We start from the raw sequence: 23,108 nt of genomic DNA, 5'->3' as shown, positions 1-23,108 counted from the left end.
GGGTGCCCCCGCGCCCCGCACCCGGCGCCCCGCCGAGCGCGCGTCGCCCGCGGCGGGGCCGGGCGGGGGGCGGCGGCAGTTGGGAGTCGCCTCGCCCCGCGCCGCCTCTTTCTCTTTCTCTTTCGCCTCCGGGCGCGGGCCGGGCTCCCCCGCGGGGCGCTGCCTACTTGTCGCCCACTTCGGACGGGCCGGGGCGGGGACGGCAGGACTCCCGCGGCCCTTGGGCCCCCGCTCTGGACGTCGCTTCCTCCTGGGCGGGACGTCCCCGCGGCTCCCGTCCTGAGGGCCGAGACCCGAGCCGAGAGTCCGCCCGGCCCGGCGCGGGGACGTGGGGGCCGGGGTCCCACCTGCCGCCCTCCCCGGGGACCCCGCCCAGAGCGCGGCGGGCTGGGCTCATCTGGGCGTCGAGCGGTTACTTGCGGGGTCGGTGCGGGCGTGTCCCCGAGGTCGGGGCGCTCCGGCGGGCTCTGGCCCTGCCTTTTATATCCCGTGGTCATAGATGAAAGTCTGCAGAACGTGCTGTATTCCACGTGTGCCTCCATACACTTAGCGGGGCATCGTTGATCCGTCCATGCCCGGGAGTGGAAACTTAGTAAAAGGACGGTCTGGTCTTTGTTACTGTTGAGGCTGCAGCGTGTGGAAGCCCAGGGAAGGCAGCCCGGTGGGGACCCCCTCGGCCAGGCAGTGGCTGTGCCCACCACTCAGTCTCCCTGCAGGTTACTCCGTCTACACCTTGCCCGAGGCACCGGCTTCGGAGATCCTGCTGTTGGAGCTGGTTTCTAGATGCTCCTGGAGGGCTCTGGTCTCAGTCCTTAGTCGATATAAGCGTAGCGGGGTCTCCTGGTGTTTTCGAAAAGGTTAAAGTGCCAAACAGTGGTGGCGGCGTGCACTTTGTTTTTGATGCTTGGTAATATAAAGACTTTGAATGCATTTAGCTCTTCACAAGATGCTAAGTAACCTCAGTTACTCTTTATTGTACCTGAGAATCCAGAGAAAGCTTTCAGAGTAGAGATCTTTGGAGCATCCAAATGGATTGGATTCTGCTATACTCACTTGGTGTGAAACTGGTGAGTAGTAAGGAAGATGAGCTTAAAACTGCTGTTTATTATGTTCTCAGATTGTGAGGCACATCGATGGATTTGTACTGCAGGTGACCTTGACTGTGGAATTGTTTACTTTGCACACACTGTTGGGGTCAAGAGAAGTATTAAGCTTGGTCTATCTCTGCAGCCAGCTCTCAATCTGTTTCCTAAGAAAGGGTGTTGGTGGGAAGGTGATCTGGTGAAACCAGAATTAAGGAAAGTTAAGGAACTGCCCTAACTTCTGATTTAAAGAGAAATAAGTGTATTTTTAAGTTAATCGTAAGAATCTTAGGTGAGCTCTGCCATCTGTATATATCATTGCAGTCAGTAGCTGTGTGATTTGTATCTTAAATTACACTAATTCATTTTTACTTTTCTTAAAAAATTTTCAATTGTCATTTGTATAATTAAATCTCCTATGGGACAAACCACTAACAGCTTGACTTTTGGTGTGTTGAGGAGATAAAACTTGCAAACCAAATCACTTGTGAAGAAAATGATATGACGAGGCAATAAATAGGATCTGAGACTAAAACAGTCTAAAATAAAATGCCAGCATTGTGAAACAGACCGTGGTCAGAGGGTTTGGCAAGGAGAAGGTCTTTGGGGTCTGGAGTGATCAGAAAAGGACCCAGAAGGAGTCGGGCCTTGGGCTGAATCTTGTGTAGATGGACAGAAGGAAGTAGCGTGTGGGAAGCTAGGAGGGAGAAAGGGGGTCTCATGCCCCAAAAAGGATGATTATGATTTATTTAGAACAAAGAGAAAGTATCTGCAGGGCCCAGTTTGGGCACTGTGGACATATATGCTCTCCTCACCAGCCCCTACCCTCCCAAACGAGAAAATGTCTATTCATTTTTCATGATTCATCATAATTTCTCCTCTGCGAAGGCTCTCCCGATTCTCACAACCCGAGTTCCTTCCTTTGACTTGCACTTTTCCTGGTTCATCTGTATATAAACACGTTCTTTTTTAATGGCCCAGACTTTAGATTTTGCCATTTTCTTTTTATTAATTTTTAAAAATTGAGGTATAGTTGACATATAACATTATTTTATGTTTCAGGTGTGCAACACAGTGATGTGATATATGTGTGTATTGTGGAATAATTACCACAGTAAGTTTAATTAACATCCATCACCTCACGTAGTTACAATTTTTTTTTCTTGTGATTGAGGACTTTTAAGAGCAACTCTCCCAGCAACTTTCAAATATGTAATACAGTGTTATTAACTATAGTCATCATTAACTATAGTCATCAAAAAAAAGTTGTATATATTCTTCAAGACTTAGTTTCTGTCTTTAAGGAGCATATATATGTCCTTCAAGGGCAGGAACAGATCCTCAGTTATCTTTGTTCAGAGTGTTTTGGCACCATGGTCGTAGCTTTTTAACGTAAATGATAACAACACTCTGGTGCCTGGCTTGGTACCTGGCGGGTGCTTTAAGCACACACTCACCGGGTATCTGGAGGGTGCATTCCGGGTGGGAGCAGAGGCTGGGTGGGAAGGCAGCGGTCAGGAAGCCCTTCGGATGATGAAGGAGGATTTGCAGCTGGAAGGCCTGGAGTTGTCACCTTGAAGGGCAGGGAGAGCGGAAAGCCACTGGGAGTGGGGGAGCAGTGCAGGAAGCACCAGACGGCCCCCATTCCTCCCAGTGTGTCTTAGGGTCCCTTCTTCAGAGCTGAAGGAGATTTGACAATCACCATTAAATGTGTCTTGATTGTTTCAATTAATTCTTTTAATGAAGAACACTGCTGCTGTGAATTGGGGAAGTTGGCAGGAGAGCCACATTGGCGAGTTGGGAGCAGAGGGGAGCAGACAAGTTCAGTTTTTTAAAAGCTGCATTCACAGAGCTGCTGCAGTGCTGAGCTTGGAGAGAGGCGCTCTGACGTTGGGCTGGGAGAAAGCCAGCCAGGAAGTCTCCAGCTGTCATGGGGGTGACAGTAAAAGGAGCACGGGACGGAGCAAGTGAATTACCCAGAGAGGAGAGAGCGGTTCCCTGACTGGGGACTGAGACTCCTCCACCCACTGAAGGGGTCCCTGAGAGAAACCAAGATGGTCAGATGGTGCAGGGGTTGGGGGGGAAGCAGGCAGCCGGTGATGGGGAGCCCCTGCAGGACCAGAGGGGGAGCTCTGTGTTAGGTCCGTACTGATGAAAAATCCCAGCTGAGGAGATGGAGTTGAACTTGGCTAGAAGGAGGTGATGGTGGTAGCAAGGCTCAGTGTGAGCCGTCGGTGGTGTTTTGCTTTCTGTGTTAGGCGTATAGATGCTCCCCTTTCTTGTGAATAGTGGTTTGCAGTTTACAAAGCATTTCTACTTTGTAGCGTTGGTGAACATTTTGAGGGTAGTTTATTGTGAAGAAAGTGAAGAAGTGAAGAAAACCATTGAGGTCCATCAAAAAAAACAGTGGACACACTTCCAAAGGGCCCTTGCAGAGATTAGTATAAATATGGATATTATCTTGGACTTAAGCAAAATAAAGCAAAAACAATGAATTAGAATATATTTGGGAGAAATAAAACTCCAGTTACTTCACACACGTAATATCTTTTTTTTTAAACACTTGCACTACTCTTTTTTTAGAACCATGCCTTAGAAGAATTTACCCCTATTTTATTTTGCAAATACAAACAGTTTTCCACAGTAGCAGTGGAAAAACGAAAACTTTGCCCTGAGCCCATCAGAGCTGTTCCTCTGCTCCCAGGCCCCATGTGTGCCTTCTGGGAGGATTCACTGCAGGAGGACCTCCTGCTCCGGGAACCTCCTGAACTTTTATTCTTCCTGTTGTGTAGATTTCAGCTCATGGGCAAGGTGTTTTCTTAATGAGCCTAGACATTGTGGAGAAGGCTTGTGCATCCCTTCTGACGATGGATCTTAGGTGATGAGAGTTTGGTGGCTGCCACAATTAATAATTGATTGATAGCTCGTTTGGAAGGTACCAGGTGGGGGACGTGGGAGACAGAGCAGCGGTGATGCATCTTTTGTCCCTGTGCCTGGCCAGAGAGGACGCATTCAATTAGAGGGACAGATGGACAGCAGGACACTTTCATACACAGCGTTTTGGTGTGTAAGCTCTTACAATAGCTTTTAAGATTGTGATAGCTTTTTTTTTTTTTTTTGTGGTATGCGGGCCTCTCACTGCTGTGGCCTCTCCCCGTTGCGGAGCACAGGCTCTGGACGCGCAGGCTCAGCGGCCATGGCTCACGGGCCCAGCCGCTCCACAGCATGTGGGATCGTCCCGGACCGGGGCACGAACCCGCGTCCCCTGCATCGGCAGGCGGACTCTCAACCACTGCGCCACCAGGGAAGCCCCCGTGATAGCTTTTTAAAATTAAAAAAAAAAAAATTATTGAAGTATAGTTGATGTACAGTGTTGTGTTAGTTTCTGCTGTACAGCAAAGTGACTCAGTTATACATATATATACATTCTTCTTTATATTCTTTTCCATTATGGTTTATCTCAGGATGTTGAATATAGTTCCCTGTGCTGTACAGTAGGACCTTGTTGTTTTGTGATAGCTTTCAGATTAAATCATGGTTGCCTTACTTACTCCCTGTTTTTTTGAGGGGTAGTGAATTAAGGAACCTAAATGGAGACGAGGCATTTTTGCTGGGCATCCACTTTGTGTCTATTGTGTGCGGTGTGCATGGGGGTGACTAGTGCAGACAACTCCTGCCTTAATGGAGCGAATAGTCCAGCGAGGGGACAGACATTAAACAATCTCCCCCATAAATGTCTAAGGACAGACTTGAAGTATATTATGGGGAAGACCAACAGAAGCCCCTAATTTGGTTTGTGGGTAGAAGAGGCGTCTCTGAGAAGAGGAGCCACTGACCAGGCAGGGGGCAGGGCAGAGAGAAGTTGAGGGACAGGGAGGCACGTGTGCGAAGCAGGCAGGGGGAGGGCGAGGCCCAGGGTGGGCGAGGGGCTGGGGGAGTCGGGGCCTGAGCGGGAAGCCCCAGGAAGGACGCGCTGAGGGTTGTGCATTCTCTCCTGCTTCCCACAGGAAGGCTTTGCAGGGGCTGAGCAGGGCGTGGTGGAATCTGCTTTGTGTTGGGTGAGGCTCCCGTGGGCTGCCGCCTCTGGAATACTGTGCGGGTGGCAGGACCAGTTAGGATGCCACCTCGGGAGTCCCGGTGAGGGGAGCTGGGCAGAGATGGAGGGACTCCAGGAGTACTTTGGAGGTAGAATTTACAAAATTGCTTATGGATGGGAGGGTAAAATTGCTACCCTGAATTTTCACATGAGAAACTGGGTTAATTTTCGTAGATGGGGGAAGACTGGGATGAAGCAGACCTCGTAATGTGGCTTGGACCGTTTTTCCTGTGTAAGACCCACTGGATGTTGGTTATTTTTAGGGAGACAGCTTGGTGTGGTTGTGACGTGTGTCAGGCACCCAGCTTTGTGCTTGGCACATGGTTTTGGAGTTTAACAAATGTGGGCTTTCTTTCCCTTTTCTGTGGCTGTGGGCTTTTTGTATTCTGCTCAGCTCATACCAGACCTACCGGCCCTCTTGAATTGGAGCAGCAGATCTGTCTGCAGGTGGACACGTGTGCCCAAGTGCACGCGGTCTCAGGGCAGCCGTCAAGCAGCCTTGCGGGGAGCGTTTTCAGCCCTGACCAGGAAGGTCTAAAATGACCTGGTATGCTGTGTGGACCATCTGTTTCTCAGTTTCCCCTGCAGCCTGGTGTCCCAACACTGATCTCAACACCGGGAGACTCTCCAAGCCCCTGAAAGGTCTCTGGCCCTGCAATTAGGAGCCATTGCTTATTCTTCATGGTTCCTTCTTTTGTGAGTACATCAAACTTAAAAATGGGACTTTCTCGAGTGACAGCAGCTACAAAATTGCTCTTCGTCACTATTATTATTGCTATAACTTCTTTCTAAGTAAAAATGAAGGAGCAGATTACAGACATGATTCCAGGCCTGTATAAATGGATCCAGGTGAGCACTGGTTCAATCCAAGGCCCAGTTCATAGATGAGCACATGTGCTGCTCTTGCCTTTGGTTTTCTAGATGGAGCCATGCAGGGTACCCTGACTTGGCACTGTTTGGCAGATGGGGTTCAGACCTAAATCCGGGGTCACCAATTTCGATGTCAGGGGCTAGACAGGGAAGGGAACTGAGTGAAGCTGGCAGAGAGAAGAAAACTCAGCGTCCTCTTGATTTTGCTTTCATTTTCTCACCTTTGAAACCTGCGCACAGGCCCTTGTTTAGTATAAGAAGTTCTCTAAGTACAAGGATAATGAGAGGGAGGAAAATCCCCTCAGTACCATGGAGACAGTAGGGAGTGGTGGAGACTGTGGCAAACTACTCCTATATGTTCTAAAGGGGTAGTTATTATTTCTTTAAAAAACTACCCCAAGTTGGAAACCTGCATTAAAATCAATGTGAAACCTCCCTATTTAAAAGTGTGGGCTCCCTAGTAGGTGCTAGGACACTGCCAAGGTAAACAGTGTGTTTGCTGACCGGATACCGTTTGTGGCTGTTTCACAGCCTCTGACTTGTGGCGTCGGCTCCATGACGTGCTGAATGTACTTTCCTTTGCTCACGTGGTTTTCCTTCACTCATCCTTCACTTTCTTATGAATCCTGATGGAGAATATCAGCAAGCATATCAGCTTCTTATTCTGCTGATTCCTGCCATTTAAGTCTGACCTGGTTAAACCTGGTAGTGAGGAGTGGGCAGCTGGGCCCAGCCCTGTGACTCTGTAAGGCACATGCTTGTGTGAGAGGCTGGAATGATCAAACTCTGGGTAGAAGCTAGGCTTTTTAAAGCTTTCCATCATGCTTCTCTGGAATTTTAAAAACATATTCCTGTGTTAAAGTGTATCTTTTTAACCAGTTGTCTAAGCGTTTGTGAGACACTACTTTTTGTATGATTGGAGGGGATGGTGCTTTCTCTTGCCTGTGGGCTCTTGCTCATTTGTACCTGGTTTTCTCGTTGTGAGGTTTCCTCCTCCAGGAAGCCTCCAGGCATCCCTAAACCTGCGTTTCACCCCCTCTGCCGTGTGCTTTCCTACCGCGATGTGCCGTTGTGCGTATCTCACTCTGAAGGGTAGAACTTTGGTCCCCACGGAACTTTTTGGGTTAAGTGAGGGCTCGCTCAGTTCCCTGTATCTTTCCAAAGCCCAGCGATTGCCTGACACGTGTTAGACACCAGTAAATAAAGGTTGAGTGATTTTGATTCAATTAGTGACAGGCTCATACAGAAAAGAAATTCCACAAAGTCCCTAGCATTTGGGGATTCTGTGACTGTTCAGCTTAGACTTTGGGTTTGATTGAAAATGTAAGCACTGACCTTTCAGCCACTCATTTTATTATTATTATGGTCACGTGTCAAAGGAAGTATAAAGGTTCTTCTCTTTTGCTTTATGGCAAAGAATATCCTTTGATTCCAGATCATTACACCCTTTAGTCCTGGAACTAGACATCATCAAGGTGAATTATTAGAGATGCCGACATGACGCTTTCAAATCTATATTTTATGCAGTCAATTTCTGAGGATGGTTAGAACAAAGACTTTTTTTTCTCCCTTTCTCTTTGAAAACAGTGAGCTGGCTGTCATTTTATTCCCACATGATATGTGGATGTTTCTCGGGCAGCTTAATGCATACAACTGAGCTTAGAGTAGGAACCATCAGGGCTAACAGACCAAGAATTTGAGATGTCATCACCAGCGCAGGAGAGCAAATCCCACGCTTAGAGTGATTTCCAAGTTGATAGACTTCTGTGTAGGGTGATGAGTATATTTCATTTGTTTTGTTAATCGAATGCCACAGATACTTGGTTCTTTTCAGAAAGGTAATAGTATGGTGCTGGGTCCCGCATCCCATGTAAATTAGCAGCTGTCAGTTGGCACCCGCCCTGTGGATGGAGCCTGCGTACAGGATGGAAGCGTCCGCCTTCCAGCTGTTGCCATCTTTGTGTTTTGTGTGAATGCAAAGCCCGTCCATTTTACAGCAGCCGATCGTACGTGATCCTGAGGGCCACTTTTTTCTTCTGCTGTGAGGACAAGGAGAATATCACCGCCAGTCTTTTCAGAACCGGCTCACGCCTGTGTCCAAAACAAACCATGTCCATGGAGTAAATGGAGAGAGGAAAAAGAAAGGAAGCCATGCAGGGTACAGTCATACATTAATCACCAACGTGATTCGCAAGGTGTGAGGTTAGTGGGCCTGTTTTTTTTTTTTTTTAAACAGAGAACAGGAGTATTTATTTATTTATTTATTTTAAAATTTATTTTGGGCTGTGTTGGGTCTCCGTTTCTGTGCGAGGGCTTTCTCTAGTTGTGGCAAGTGGGGGCCACTCTTCATCGCGGTGCGCGGGCCTCTCAGTATGGCGGCCTCTCTTGTTGCGGAGCACAGGCTCCAGACGCGCAGGCTCAGTAGTTGTGGCTCACGGGCCTAGTTGCTCCGCGGCATGTGGGATCTTCCCAGACCAGTGCTCGAACCTGCGTACCCTGCATTAGCAGGCAAACCCTCAACCACTGCGCCACCAGGGAAGCCCCAGTGGGCCTGGTTTTAAATTGGATTGATGTCCACATAAATTGTCTTTCAAGTTTCTAGAACTTTCAGCTCAAAGTAGCTGTAGCGTCTACCGTAGGTCAGCTATGGCTTATGAAGAAGCTTCATCCTGTCCCACACCTAGCAACTTAGACTTAGCATTTTCTTGAATTTTAGGGAGTTTAGAAGAATCTAATTCAGGTTTTCTCAGTCTCTACTATTAAGTCATTTTTTTATTCTAAGGGGCTGTCGTGTGCATTATAGGATGTCTGTAACAGCAGCATCCCTGGTCCCTACCCGCTGGGTGTCTGTAGCACTTCTCCGCACTTAGTTGTGACAACCAAAAATGTCTCTAGATGTTTCCAAATGTTCCCTAAGGAGGGGCCAGAGAGGGCAGAATCACCCGGGTTGAGATGGAGCCAAAGGGACGCTGAGACGCCGGCCCCACCCCCAGGGACACAGGGCCGAGTTTGTGGTTTCTGTGTATCGCATCAGGGAGGACGCACCTGTGTATTTGTGTATTTATTCATTCAGCGGTGCTTTTGAGTACCTACTGCACGCCAGGCCCAGGCACTGGGAAATACCCAGAATCGATCTGGGGAGGGGGCTTGCCAGGGACTGGCCCCTCAGACGCCACGGGAGAGGTGTGAAAAAGTCAGTGCCTGTGCTGACAAAAAGGCACATGCTTTCTGAAAGCAGAGAGGGAGGACACCTGCGTCCAGTCCCTGGTGCACAGGCGCTCTTGTTCTGCTCCATGTATGGTCCAGCAGAAGCTGACTTGGCGGGTTGCGCAGTGCAGGGCCAGCCACCTTCCTGCCGCCAGCTGGGTCCCATCACACTGCCCACCCCCCAACAGGGACCTGTGTCCCAGACAGGAGAAGCCCACGGCTTTAATCAGGCCCTCGTGGGGATGAATGGTGTGTTCAGCGTTGTGTTATTTCCAGATCATTCGTGTGGCCCCTGCTGGCATGTTGCACAAAAGAAGAAAGATAGTCACTTCCTGCAAATTGAAAAATCCCTGTCCTCATCTTCATGCGTTCTCACTGAGTGTTATATTACAAGTGAAGATAATAGAGTCGCCAGAATACATATGCCCTTCTGTACGAGGACTGAAAAAATTCTCCAACGTTTCCTCAGGCTGAATCACTGAAAATATCGGTCAAAACTGAAAATAAAATGAAATAGTTAATAACCTATTTTGAGGGGTGGTTTAATTCACTCACCTTCTTGAAATTATTCTGATTTCCACCTAATCCACTCCTGAGTTTCCATAACGAAGGTCCCATAGTTAGGTAAGTGCTCTGGTCTCTTTTATACCCTCCTTAGAGTCACACTGACCCACCCGCAATGAGGATCTTCCTTCTGGGAATAAGATGAGGGAACCTTTTAAAGAGGGGACAGGAAATGGAGCTTCTCCTCTTCATTTTGTTGCCAGAGTTTGAATGTGCCACCCCTCCCAGACTTGAGATGAAGCTAGAGGGGATGATGGCACACGCTTCCAAAAAGTCAATATAATGTCCATGTATAATAAGGGGGAGAAATAAATGGAAGGTAATTTATAGTAAAATGGTATGTGTTTCAAAATGTTTGGGTATGATTAGTCTAGAAAATAAAATGAAGTCTTTGGATGCTTGTACCTACGGGTGGACTCAGTGTGAAAGTGACCAGTTAAAATGCTGACGCAGGGAGACTGCCTCAGGCAAGGGTGTCTGAGCAGCCATGGCTGCTTCTCCTGAAATGGTAGACAGCACTTGCTGAAATTCCACCTGAAACAAAGTAAAACCGTTCCTCCCTTTACACAGAGTTGCATTCCAGGGAAAGATAGGAAATATGAAAACCATGCAAAATACTTTTTGATTATATGTAAAATAGAATTTTGTTCAAGGTTTAGAGAAGCATAAATAGGGTTTTCAAATACATGAATGTCAGGTGGGACTGACTCTCACCTTTGAAAAGTGAGAGCCTTTGCAGTAAGTACCCTATTCCATTTTTTATCTAAAAATAGGAATTGAGAATGAAAATTAGTTTTAGCATTTGGGGTTTACTCTTACGTGGTTTGCGTGTAACGTTCTAGTCCTCGTGTGCACACTGTTTTCCCCCTCATTTGTACTTTTACCTACACGTTATACCCTGTGTTGTTGCCCCGGTGCAGCTGCAGTTCTGGGTACGTTTTGAGGTTTGGGGTGAGAATGAGGGTGGGACTGGATTCCAGTACATTCTTACAGACTGAATACCATGTAAGAAGAAACGGGGGCTCCAAGTTCCACAAAGTAATATTTTAATGGTGTTTGAAAACTAGTGAGAATTCAGAGGATGAAATGAAATATAGCATATAAAATGAATGCACAGTGATGTCTATAAATGGAGCCTATAGGCACTCAAGTTAAATATGTGCCATATACGCTATTACACACCCCCGCATCCTCGCATATGACGACTTCGCGTTTATTATTGATTTGGGTAACTATTATTGTCCGTGAGAGATATAAGGACATATTCCTCTTTCAGTTCAGCTTGTGGCCACTGTGTAATTAGAATTAGATATAACATAAGGTTGTGTTTAAAGGGTAGGGCATGTGGTTTTATGAGGTCTTTTTCTGATGATGCAAACTAGAGGTGAGAGTTGGCCAACGCATCAGGTAACTTCAAATTAAAATTGTGTCCTAGTCCAAGAGTGCAAATGGAGGGCACACTGTAAGTCATAGGTCCTGACACTCAGCAGTGAGGCTGGAGGAAAATGTGGGATTCTGAACGGGGCAGCTCACTGGGTTTGGCCTCTGTCTGCCTTGAGGTTGGAGTTCAAAGCCTGGTGTCTCTCTGAACCTGTCTGTAGCCTACAGTTCTCAGGAGCTGTGTGTTGATTTTGGGGGTGGGTATAGGCCGTTTTCTTGATTATTGCCGGTACGTGCAGAGTGTTCAGGAAGCTTCTCAAGAAGTTTACAAATATCAGACCCACAGATTTTTGCAGTCTTCTTCTTTGATATCACCTCTGGCTTTTCTGTCACTCTTTTGTCTCGTGTTTCACTCTATATCTATAGGCTGAGTGTAGAAACACTTGGGCAAATGCACTCAATGGTTTATCAACTAATAATGGATTTACACATACACCATATGTAAAGGAAACAGAAAGTTGATGTATTAAGTTGCTTAAGGCTTACTCTGTGTTTTGGAAGGCTTGCTGAAGTATAATTTTTGGTAGACTTAACAGAAAAGAACTTTGCAAGGTCAGATGCAGAACATCCTAACTTGGTTTTCCCCCATATTTTTAATTTAGCACTATATAAAGATATTTTTAAAGTTTACCTTTGGTATTTCTACCGTACTTTATACTTTTAGAGCCTATCCATATGGATGTCAGTTATTACTTTTTTAAAACATGTGCTGATTTTGCTGCACGGTGATTGCTTAAGGTCAGAGTTCGTAGTGGCAGTTAACTCCTAGCCAGAGTGTTTAAGATATCTCTTTGTTTTTATTTAAAAGTTTTTCATTGGATAAAAATGTTACATTTTACAGGTCACCAACTGTCAAGAATTTCTGTAATAGAAGAAATGGTTTTCTGAGGGAACTAAACTGACTAGTATTCTGAATATTTCAGTGTATCATATAAAGAAATTTCATATGAAAGGTCTTCTTAAGGTTAACAATAAAATTTACTGTGTTAATTTTCCATTAGTTATATTACCTAAAAGAGTTGGAGTTTGTTATTTTCTAAGATGTAAGTACAGTGACACTTGACATTTTGCTAGCTTTTGAGAAGATAGTAACTTCTGAACTTTGATAAATTATACCCAGTCAGTTAAGATAAAAGTGAATAAGAAATAAATGGTTATGGCTGACAGTTAACATACAGCAAAAAAAATAAATAAATAAAATAAACAACCCTTAATAAGAAAGCCACTTATACAGTTAGGTGGCACCATTTCCTTTTTCTTTTCAAATATTTGACTAAGTGTAATTAAAATGTAAAGAGGTTTCATGTGACCTTATTTAGATCTAGCCAGATTAAAGACAAATAGGAAAAGTAAGTTAGAAACCAGTTTGAGGTGAAGATCCAGCCCCTGTGTGTTACTGAAACATATCTTCCAACCCATAAGCAGAGAGCAACTGATTGTTTTAGGACTGCTGAGCAAACATTTGGGGTGCTCTCAAGGGCTCCTGAGGGCAGGCTTCAAGGGTCTGGAACCTTAGAGTCATCTGGGACTGGCAGGTGACTTGAGGAGGTGAAGTGGCCTGGATGTAAGATGGGAGGGAGTCGTGGGCTTGCGGTGCCCTGGTGTACATCTGCAGGCCTGTGCCATGTGTTCGTGCTTTTGGGAGTTTGAATTCTTTGTTGCCAGGCTTAATATTCCTTTCTTTTCTATTTTCTCCCCTCACAATCAAAGTCAGAAATCTAGTTATTTAAAATGTTTATGTAATTTCCTGGGTCCTATCTGTCTATCTATCTATTGCTTTTTCTTTTTTTTAATTGAAATACAATATTATATTAGTTTCAGGTGTACAACATAGTGACTTGACATTTATATACATTACAAATTGATGACCATGATAAGTTTAGAACCATCTGTCACTGTACAAAGTTACTCTGATGTTATTGACTATATTCCCTATGTTGTACATTGCATCTCTGTGACTTATTTTATAACTGAAAGTTTGTACATCTAAACCTCCTGCAACTATTTCACCCAATCCCCCACCTACCTCCTTTGGCAACCGCCAGTTTGTTTTCTGTATCTGTGAGTTTGTTTCTGTTTTGTTTGTTTGTTTAGTTTTTTAGATTCCACATATAAGTGAAATTATATTGTATTTGTCTTTGTTTGACCTATTTCACTAAGCATAATATTCTCTAGGTCCATCCATGGTGTCACAAATGGTGAAATTTCATTTTTTTCATGGCTAAGTAATATTCCATGTCTGTATGTGTGGATGCTTAAGTTGCTTCCATATCTTGGATAATGTAAATAATGCTGTAATGAACATAGGGGTACATACATGTTTTTGAATTAGTGCTTTTGTTTTCTTCAGATAAATACCCAGAAGTGGAATTGTTGTATCATGTGGGAATTCCGTTTTTAATTTTTTGAGGAACCTCCATACTATTTTCCATAGAGGCTGCACCAGTTTACATTCCCATCAACATTGCACAAGTGTTCCCTTTTCTCCTCATCTTCACCAACACTAGTTTTGTTTTGATAATAGCCATTCTGAGTGGTGTGAGGTGATATCTCATTATGGTTTTGATTTGCATTTCCCTGATGACTAGTGATGTTGAGCATCTTTTCATGGACCTATTGTCCATCTGTATGCCTTCTTTGGAAAAATGTCTGTTTGGGTCCTCTATCCATTTTTGATGTTGAGTTGTATGAATTCTTTGTATATTTTGAATATTAACCCCTTGTCAGATACATTGTTTGCAAATATCTTCTTTCATTGAGTAGGCTGCTTTTTTGGTTTGTTGATAGTTTCCTTCACTGTGCAAAACCTTTTTTGTTTAATTTGATGTAGTCTCATTCGTTTGTTTTTGCTTTTGTTTTCCTTGCCTGATGAGACATATCCAAACAAATATTGCTAAAACCCATGTCAAAGAGCATGCTTTGTTTTGTTCTAGGAATTTTATGGTTTCAGGTGTTAGATTTAAGTCTTTAATCAATTTGGTGTTTATTTCTGTATATGTGAAAGAGTAGTCTAGCTTGATTCTTTTGCACATAGCTATCCAGTTTTCCCAGCAACACTTATTGAAGAGGTTGTCTTTTTCCTGTTGTATACTCTTGTCTCCTTTGTTGTAGATTAGTTGACCACTATTCTGTTTTGATTACTATAGCTTTATAGTATAGTCTGAAATCAGGGAGCATGATACCTCCAGCTTTGTTCTTCTTTCTTAAGATTGCTTTGACTATTAGGGGTCTTTCGGGGTTTCATACAAATTTTAGGATTATTTGTTACATTTCTGTGAAAAGTTATTCAATGCATTGAATCTGTAGTTTGCTTTGGATTACATGGACATTTTATCAATATTAATTCTTCCAATCCATTAGCATGGTACATCTTTCTAATTATTTGTGGCATCTTCAATTTATTTCATTAATATCTTATAGTTTTCAGAGTACAGGTCTTTTATTGCCTCAGTTAAATTTATTCCTAGATATATTATTCTTTTTGATGCAGTTGTAAATGGGATTGCTTTCTTAGTTTCTCTTTATAATAATTTGTTATCAGTGTATAGAAATGCAACAGATTTCTGTATATACTGATTTTGTATCCTGCAATTTTACTAAATTCATTTATTAGTTCTAACAGTTTTTGGTGGAATCTTAAGGGTTTTCTATATATAACATCATGTCATGTTCAAATGCAGGCATAGCTTGGAGATATTGGGCGTTTGGTTCCAGACGACCACAAGAAAGCAAATATTGCAATAAAATGAGTTACATGAATTTTTCAGTTTTCCAGTGCATATAAAGTTTATGTTTGCACTATACTGTACTTTATTAAGTGTGCATAGCATTATGTCTAAAAAAACGTGCTTACCCTAATTAAAAATTACTCTATTGCTAAAAATGCTAGACGTCATCTGAGCCTCCAATGAGTCTCAGTATTACCATCAAAGACTACTGATCACAGATCACCATAACAAATATAATAATAATGAAAAAGTCTGAAATGTGAGAATTACCAAAATGTGATACAAAGACACAACATGAGCAAATCCTGTTAGAAAAATGGTGCAAATGGACTTGCTCAATGCAAGGTTTATACGAATGTTCTATTTGTTAAAAAAAAAAAAAAAAAAAAAAAAAAGCAATGTCTGTGGAGTACAGTAAAGCAAAGCACAATAAAACAAAGTGTGCTGGTAGTGACAGGTTTACTTCTTCCTTTCCATTTTGGGTTCCTCTATTTCTTTTTCTTGTCTAGTTACTGACTTCCAGTACTATGTTGATTAAAAGTGGCGAGAGTTGGCATCCTTGTCTTGTTCCTGATCTTGGAAGAAAAGCTTTATGGTTTTTACCACTGTGTATAATGTTAGCTGTGGGCTTGTCATGTATGGCCTTTACTATGTTGAGGTACATTTCTTCTACCAGGTTGTTCAGAGTTTTTATCATGAAATTATGGTGAATTTTGTCAAATGCTTTTTCAGCATCTGTTGAGAAGACAATATGATTTTATCCTTCATTTTGTTAATGTGGTGTCACATGGATTGAGTTAGGGATGTTGAACCATCCTTGTATCTCTGGAATAAATCCCACTTGTTCATGGTGTATGATCCTTTTGATGTGTTGTTGTATTTGGTTTGCTAATATTTTGTTGATGATTTTGGGATATTGGCCTGAAATTTTCTGGTCTGGTTTTCATATCGGGGTAATGGTGCCTCATGGAATGAGTCTGAAGCATTCCTTGCTTTTCAGTTTTTTGGAATACTTTGAGAAGGATAGCTGTTAACTCTTCTTTAAATGTTTGGTAGAATTCAGCTCTGAAGTCATTTGGCCTGGATTTTTGTTTGTAAAGAGTTTTTTGATTACTGAATCCATTTCTTTACTAGTGATCACAGATTTTCTGTTTCTTCCTCCTTCATTCTTGGAAGATTATATGTTTTTAGAAATTTATCAGTTTCTTTTAGGTTGTCCAGTTTGTTGGTGTGTAATTATTAATAGTAATCTCTTGTGATACTTTGTACTTCTGTGGCATTGATTGTAACTTCTCTTTCATTTCTGATTTTATGTATTTGGGCCCTCTCTCTTTTTGTCTTGATGAGCTCAGCTGAAGTTTTATCCATTTTGTTTATCTTTTCAAAGAACCAGCGCTTAGTTTCATTGATCATTTCTATTATTATTATTATTTGGTTTCTATTTCACTTATTTCTGCTCTGATCTTTATTATTTCCTTCCATCTACTAACTTTGGGCTTCATTTGTTCTTCTTTTCTAGTTCCTTAGGATGTCAGGTTAGATTGTTTATTTGAGATTTCTCTTGTTTCCTAAGGTAGGCTTGTATTGCTATAAACTTCCCTCTTAGAACTGCTTTTGCTACATCCCACAGATTTCGGAATGTTGTGTTTCCATTTTCATTTGTTTCCAGGTATTTTAAATTTTCCTCTTTGAATTTCTTTGTTGACCCATTGCTTGTTTAGTAGCATATTGTTTAGCTTCCACATATTTGTGTTTTTTTTCCAATTTTCTTTTTGTAATTGATTTCTGTTTTCATACCATTGTAGTTGGACAAGATGCTTGATAGGATTTTAGTCTTATTAAATTTATTGAGACTTGCTTTGTGGCTTAACGTGTGATCTTTCCTGGAGAATGTTCCATGTGCACTTGAAAAGAATGTGTATTTTGCTGTTTTTGAGTAATTTTCTATATTTATCTATTAAGTTCATGTGGTCTAATGTATCATTTAAGGCCAATATTCTCTTATTGACTTTCTGCCTAGGTAACCTATACATTGTTGTAAGGGGGATGTCCAAGTCCCTTACTATTGTATTATTGTCAGTATGCCCTTTATGTCTGTCAGTTTTTGCTCTATGTATTTAGGCATCCCTATGTTGGGTGTATAGATAGATATTTACGAGTGTTATATTCTCATGTTGGATTGATCCTTTTATCATTATGTAATGTCCTTCTTTGTCTCTTGCTACAGTCTTTGTTTTAAAATCTATTTTGCCTGATACAAGTATTGCTACCTCAGCTTTCTTTTTGTTTCCAGTTGCATGGAATATCTGTTTCCATCCCTTCAATTTCAGTCTGTGTGTGTCTTTATATCTGAAGTGAGTCTCTTGTAGCAGGATATATATGGGTTTTATCTTTCTTATCTATTTGGCGACCTTATGTCTTTAGATTGGAGCATTTAGTCTGTCTGCATTTAAAATAATTATTGATAGGTATATACTTATTACCATTTTGTTAATTGTTTTCCCTCTCTTTTTTGTCATTATTCTCTGTTCCTTTCTTCTCTTATTCTCTTCCCTTGTGATTTGATGATGTACTTTAGTGTTGTGTTTGTAATTTTTCTCTTTATTTTTTGTGTGTCTGTGTTTGGTTCTTGGTTTATGGTTACCATGAGGTTCATATGTGACAACCTATATATACAGCAGTCGATTTTAAATTTATGGTAGCTTAGGTTTGGGTGCATTTTTAAAGCACTGTACTTTCACTCCTCTCTTTCATGTTTTATGTTTTTGACATCATATTTTATATCTCTGTATTTTGTGTATTGCTTAACAAATTATTTTAGATATAAGTTATTTTACTACTTTTGTCTTTTAATTCTCATACTGTCTTTACAGGTGGTTGATCCACTACCTTTACTACATATTTGCCTTTACCATTGAGAGTTTTTCTTTTGTGATTTTTTTGTTTCTAGTTACGGACTTTTCTTTTTCATTTAAGGAAGTTCCTTTAACGTTTATCATAAGGCTGGTTTTTTGGTGGTGAAGTCCTTTAGCTTTTACTTGTTTGGGAAACTCTTCTTCTCTCCTTCAATTTTGAATGATAACCTTGCTGGGTAGAGTATTCTTGGTTGTAAATTTTCTCCTTTCAGTACTTTGAGTATATTGTTTCAGTCTCTTCCTGTAGAGTTTCTGCTGAAAAATCAGCTAATAGTCTTATGGCAGTTTCTTTTACATAACTAGTTGTTTTTTTCTTGCTGCTTTTAAGATTTTCTCTTTATCTTTAATTTTTGACATTTAATTTTGATGTGTCTTGGTTGTGGGTCTCTGGGTTCATCTTGTTGTAACTTGCTGAGTTTCTTGGACTTGGATGTTTGTTTCCTTTACCAGGTTAGGGAAGTTTTCAGCATTATTTCTTCAAATATGTCTACTGCCCCTTTCTCTCTCCTTTCTTTTTCTGGGACCCCTATAATGTGAATGTTAGTACACGTAATGTTGTCTCAGAGGTCCCTTAAATCAGCCTCCTTTTAGAATTCATTTTTCGTTTTGCTGTCCCAGTTGGATAGTTTCCACTACCCTGTCTTTCAGATTGCTGATCCTTTTCTTTTGCATCCTCTCATTTGCGGTTGTTTCCCTTTAGTGTATTTTTTCACTTCAGTTTCTCTATTTTGTGGTTCTGATTGGTCTTTTTTTTATATTTTCTATTTCTTTTTTGAATTTCTTGCTGACTTCGTCCATTCTTCTACTGAGTTCGGCGAGCATCTTTACGACTTCTTCTTTGAACTGTTTATCAAGCAAATTTCTTATCACACTGTGATATCATTGTTTCATATCAGTTGTTTTCTTGATATGGATTTTTTGGATATTGGGCTCTTTAGGTGATAATTTGAAATAGAGATTGGATGTCTAGTTGTTCTGGCATTTTGCTTTTTATAACAACTTGAAAAAATGTAGTTGCACATAGTTAATGACAAAAAGTGGCAACAGTTAACACAGGTTTGCTCAGCTTTTTGAACTTGGCATAAATAGGCTGCTTGTAGGTTTTAGTAGCTTTTAAAATACTAATAAAAAAAAGTTTTTGTTTGTTGTTTTTCATGCTTGTGCCCCAGTATCTTGCACTGTGGTGTTCAGAAATGTGAAACACACTCTGTCTTTCGACTTCCCTGTTGATTATCTTGTGGACAGTTTGTCTTGGTCCTTCTCTGGTTAGTCCTGCCCTGCTGCACTTCTTTCCTCCCTTCCTTTGGTGTCTCAGATCATCTAAGTTTCGTCTTAGTCTAGTTGGTGTTTGTGCTCATACTTCATCAGCATTTTTTGTTCATTTCCTCAGAATTCCCAAACATCCATTTTTACACTTAAAATGTTTACATCTTTGAATAAACATTCAAAAATGTCCTGCCTGGGTCTGTCTCCTCCTTGCTTATAGCCTTAAAAAATTTTTTTTAATTGAGTTATAGTTGATTTTCAACATTGTGTTACTTTCAGGTATACAGCAAAGTGATTCAGTTATACATATATATATAAATATATTTATTTATAGTTCCCTGTGCTATGCAGTAGGTCCTTGTTGGTTATCTATTATATATGTGTGTGTGTGTGTGTATAAATAAACAAATATATATAAAATAGTGTATATAGAGCAGTTTCCTGGGGTCTGTGACAAAGTCCTCAGATGAAGGCTGTGGGGTCCACAGCATCTTCAGGGCTGTGAGGTGCTCAGCAGAGAGGGCTCGTGGTTCCTCTGCAGAGCAGGGCACTGGGGTCTGGGGCTGCTCCTACTGCGTGGTGGATACTGGCAGCCCCTGTCCTGCTTCCTTGTTCCTGGCTGGCCTTGGCCGTCTCACCTCTGCCAGTCCTGGCGGGGTGATCCCTTGTGCAGTGCCCCGATAGCCTGGGGAGGTGGTCGCTCACCTGGCTCTCCTTCTCCTGCCAAGGGGATCTCCGTCAGGCTAGGGAGCCCCCCTGGTGCTGAGCACTGCCAGCCTGGGAGGTGGGGTGATGCAGAATTAAGTCCTTCTTCCTGCCTATTTGGTGCCATTGTTCTCAGGTTTGTTGCTCTACCCCATTGCTGAAGCTTCTTAATTGGACTCCCGAGCTCTCTCAGAGCTATTTGGTTGGGGGATCGCTTGCTAATTGTTAGTGGAGGGATGGAGGCTGGGGTTTCCTACTCCGCCGTCTTGATGATGTCAGAAACCTCAGATTGCTTTCCAAAAGCACATCATTTATCCAGCAGCAGGAAGGTACCTTTTCCCTTGCATCTCTGGCCAGAGCTTCTTTTAATTTCATGTCAATCTGATGGGTATAAAAGGTATCTCATTATTATTTTAATGTGCATTACCTGGAGTCTATTTGAGCATCTTTTCACCTGTTTGTTGGCTGGTTTGCTGCTCTGTGCCTCCGTAACTCTGGATAATGTGTCTGTGCCTCTTTCCCTCGTTTCATCCGTTTTCATATACTGTCTGTTGACATTCAGATGGGAAGGACGAGAATTGTTCTCATACTGCTTCCCTCCCTTCTCTTCCTTTCGGTGTGATTGTTTCTTGTCCTGTCAACTTTTGATCATCTCACTTGGCTCCTCCTTATCAAGATTAGGATATTTTCACCCTCTTTTTTCTTCCATTTTCCCCCATTTCTACAGTTTACCTTCTGTTAGTTACACTTGAACGTTGTGAAAGATGTAAAGAATTGTATTTTATGCCCTAGCCACAGCCATGTCTCCTCTGTTTTGCCCACTAGAAGACTTTAAAGGTTGAAAGCCAGTAAAATGTGTCTAAAGCAGAATGTTAAAGCAGAAGGGCCCAGAGATACCACTGAAACCAGGACTTCTCAAACTTTTCCATCAAAGTGGCCAAATGCCAGTTGAGAAAGCAGATAGTTCTTTCACGAAGCAAACTTTTATGTACATATTCAGGCAGTGTTTTCTCTTCCACTCCCATCATATACCAGTTTTCTTTTATGATAAATAAAACCGATAAAAAACAAATTACTCCCTGAATCTGTTAATACAGTTAGCTTTCTGGGAAGATTTGTGAAATTGTATTGTGACTTTGAGTACTCGTATGGGGATCCTAGTTGGAGAAGCACAAATCTAATTCTTTGCTTCATTTTGTGGACATGGGAGTCATAGCACAGAGAGATGGTGTGATTTGCCCAAGTTCTCTTAGGTGAGGACCTCATATTTCAGGGTCCACTGTGGCTCCTAAGACTTCAGTTTGGTAGATGATCTATGCTCAGGCCCAACCTGTATTTCCAGTCTTATTTTCTCTTGAGTATGTTCAGGCCAAAAACCTTGGAGTCATTTTTCTTTCTACATAATCCAGTCTGTCATCAGATCCTGGTGGCTCTGTCTCTGAAGTGTGCCCAGCCTCTGGCCGCTTCTTATGTCCTTAGACACTGCCACCTCTGTCCAAGCCATCGTCATCTCACCTGGACCACAGCTGCAGGTTCTCGATTGGCCTCCCTGTTTATAGCCTTGCCTTCCACGGGGTCCACTCAGGTCTTGTCTGTTCAGAACCCTTTAATCGCATTCACGTTTCATTCATAGTTAAAGGAGAGCCCTTTCCATGATCTGCAAGTCTTTCGTTGCTGGCTCTCCTCTGCCTTCCTGACCCGTCTCCTACCTTCTCCCCCAGCTTACTCTGCTCTGTCACTCTGGCTTCCTTGTTATTCCTTGAGCAGGTTAGTGGGCAGCTAGCTACCCCAGGACATTTGCACTTCCCTTTGCTGGGAACTCTCCTCACACAGCTGTGTCAGTCTTTCATGCCCTTATTCCTTCAGATTTGTGTTCAGATTGTACCTTATCAGAGGGGTGTCTCTGACCTTAGCACTGATCACTGCCTGACGTCTGTGTCACATGTTTACTTGGTGGTGGTCTCTCCCTGGCTAGGATGCAGGCTCTAGGAGAACAGGGACCTTTCGTTTGTTCACCATTATATGCAATGTGTGAACAGTGCCCGGCAGCAAGTGCTCAGTAAAAATCTCTGTTGGAAAATGAATGAATCTTGCTGTATTGCTCCCCGGCCTCGATGTCTGACTCTGGTCAAACAGTTATTCTATGAAATCCCAGACGTTTCTCACATGCCATCTGTGCCAAGGCCCTGGGCTCCCCTTCCTGTCATGCCTTTGCTCCCAATGTTCACATTTTCTCAAATGTTTTTCCTTTTCTCTACTTGTTCAGATCTTCCTTTTCTTCAAGCACAACGCAAGTGCAGTTTCTTCAGTGAAGACCTTCGATCCCCGTGTTGCGCTGAGCACTTTGTTCTCGTGTGCTCAGTGTGCTATTTGCAGTTCTATTTATTACCTTGCAACTTGAGTTACAGTTATTTATATACATGGCTCATCTCTCCTCCTGGGTGGCAAGAGCCTTCAGGAAATCCCTGTATTTCCCAAGTGCTTGTTCTGGTGTTTTGGTGCCAGATACCTGTGAAGTGATGGGAGAAGTGAATTATATGGGTACTTAGGCCTTTACCCATGGCACTGGCTCAGATTTAGAGACAGGTGCAAATTCTAGTTCATGTAAGGAATACTGAAGACTTGGGTGATATTTTTAAAGATAATATTAGAAATTAAAGGACTGGCAATAGGGACCATATGAGAATTGAGTTTATCTGCCTTTTTGGAGAGAGATTTAGGAATAGGGAAGGGTTTTTCAAAAGTAATGTTGGACAATTACTCTTGCCTTTAAAACAGTAAAGAATTAATTTATATAGTAACTAATGATTTTTTCTTATTTATTTATTTTTATTTTTTTTATTGGAGTATAGTTGCTTTACAATGTTCTGTTAGCTTCTACTGCTCAGCAAAATGAATCAGCCATACATATACGTATATCCCCTCCCTTTTGGATTTGCTTCCCATTTAGGTCACCACAGTGCATTAGTAGAGTTCCCTGTGCTCTACAGTATGTTCCCATCAATTGTCTATTTTATACATAGTATCAATAATGTATATGTGTTAATCCCAGTCTCCCAGTTCCTCCCTCCCCACCCCTTCCCCCCTTGGTATCCATACATTTGTCCTCTAGTCTGTGCCTCTGTTTCTGCTTGGCAAATAAAGTCATCTCTACCATTTTTCTAGATTCCACATATATGCGTTAATATACGGTATTGATTTTTCTCTTTCTGACTTACTTCACTCCGTATGACAG

The 23,108-nt window shown here is 42.2% G+C and overlaps 1 protein-coding gene across 1 annotated transcript in view; it reads left to right on the top strand.

Moving 5' to 3' along the window:
- The first annotated feature begins 920 nt into the window (after positions 1-920).
- The window catches only part of L3MBTL4 (L3MBTL histone methyl-lysine binding protein 4), a 352,211-nt gene continuing 330,023 nt past the window's right edge, over positions 921-23,108 (top strand). The window contains exon 1 of the mRNA XM_029228654.1: positions 921-1,067. The gene's annotated coding sequence lies outside the window, so the exon portion shown is untranslated. The remainder of the gene's footprint in view (positions 1,068-23,108) is intronic.

The sequence above is a fragment of the Monodon monoceros genome, unplaced genomic scaffold (genome assembly GCF_005190385.1).
Source record: "Monodon monoceros isolate NGI ecotype Baffin Bay Population unplaced genomic scaffold, NGI_Narwhal_1 Super_Scaffold_1, whole genome shotgun sequence".
NCBI lineage: Eukaryota > Metazoa > Chordata > Mammalia > Artiodactyla > Monodontidae > Monodon > Monodon monoceros.
This window is presented reverse-complemented; position numbering and strand designations above follow the sequence as displayed.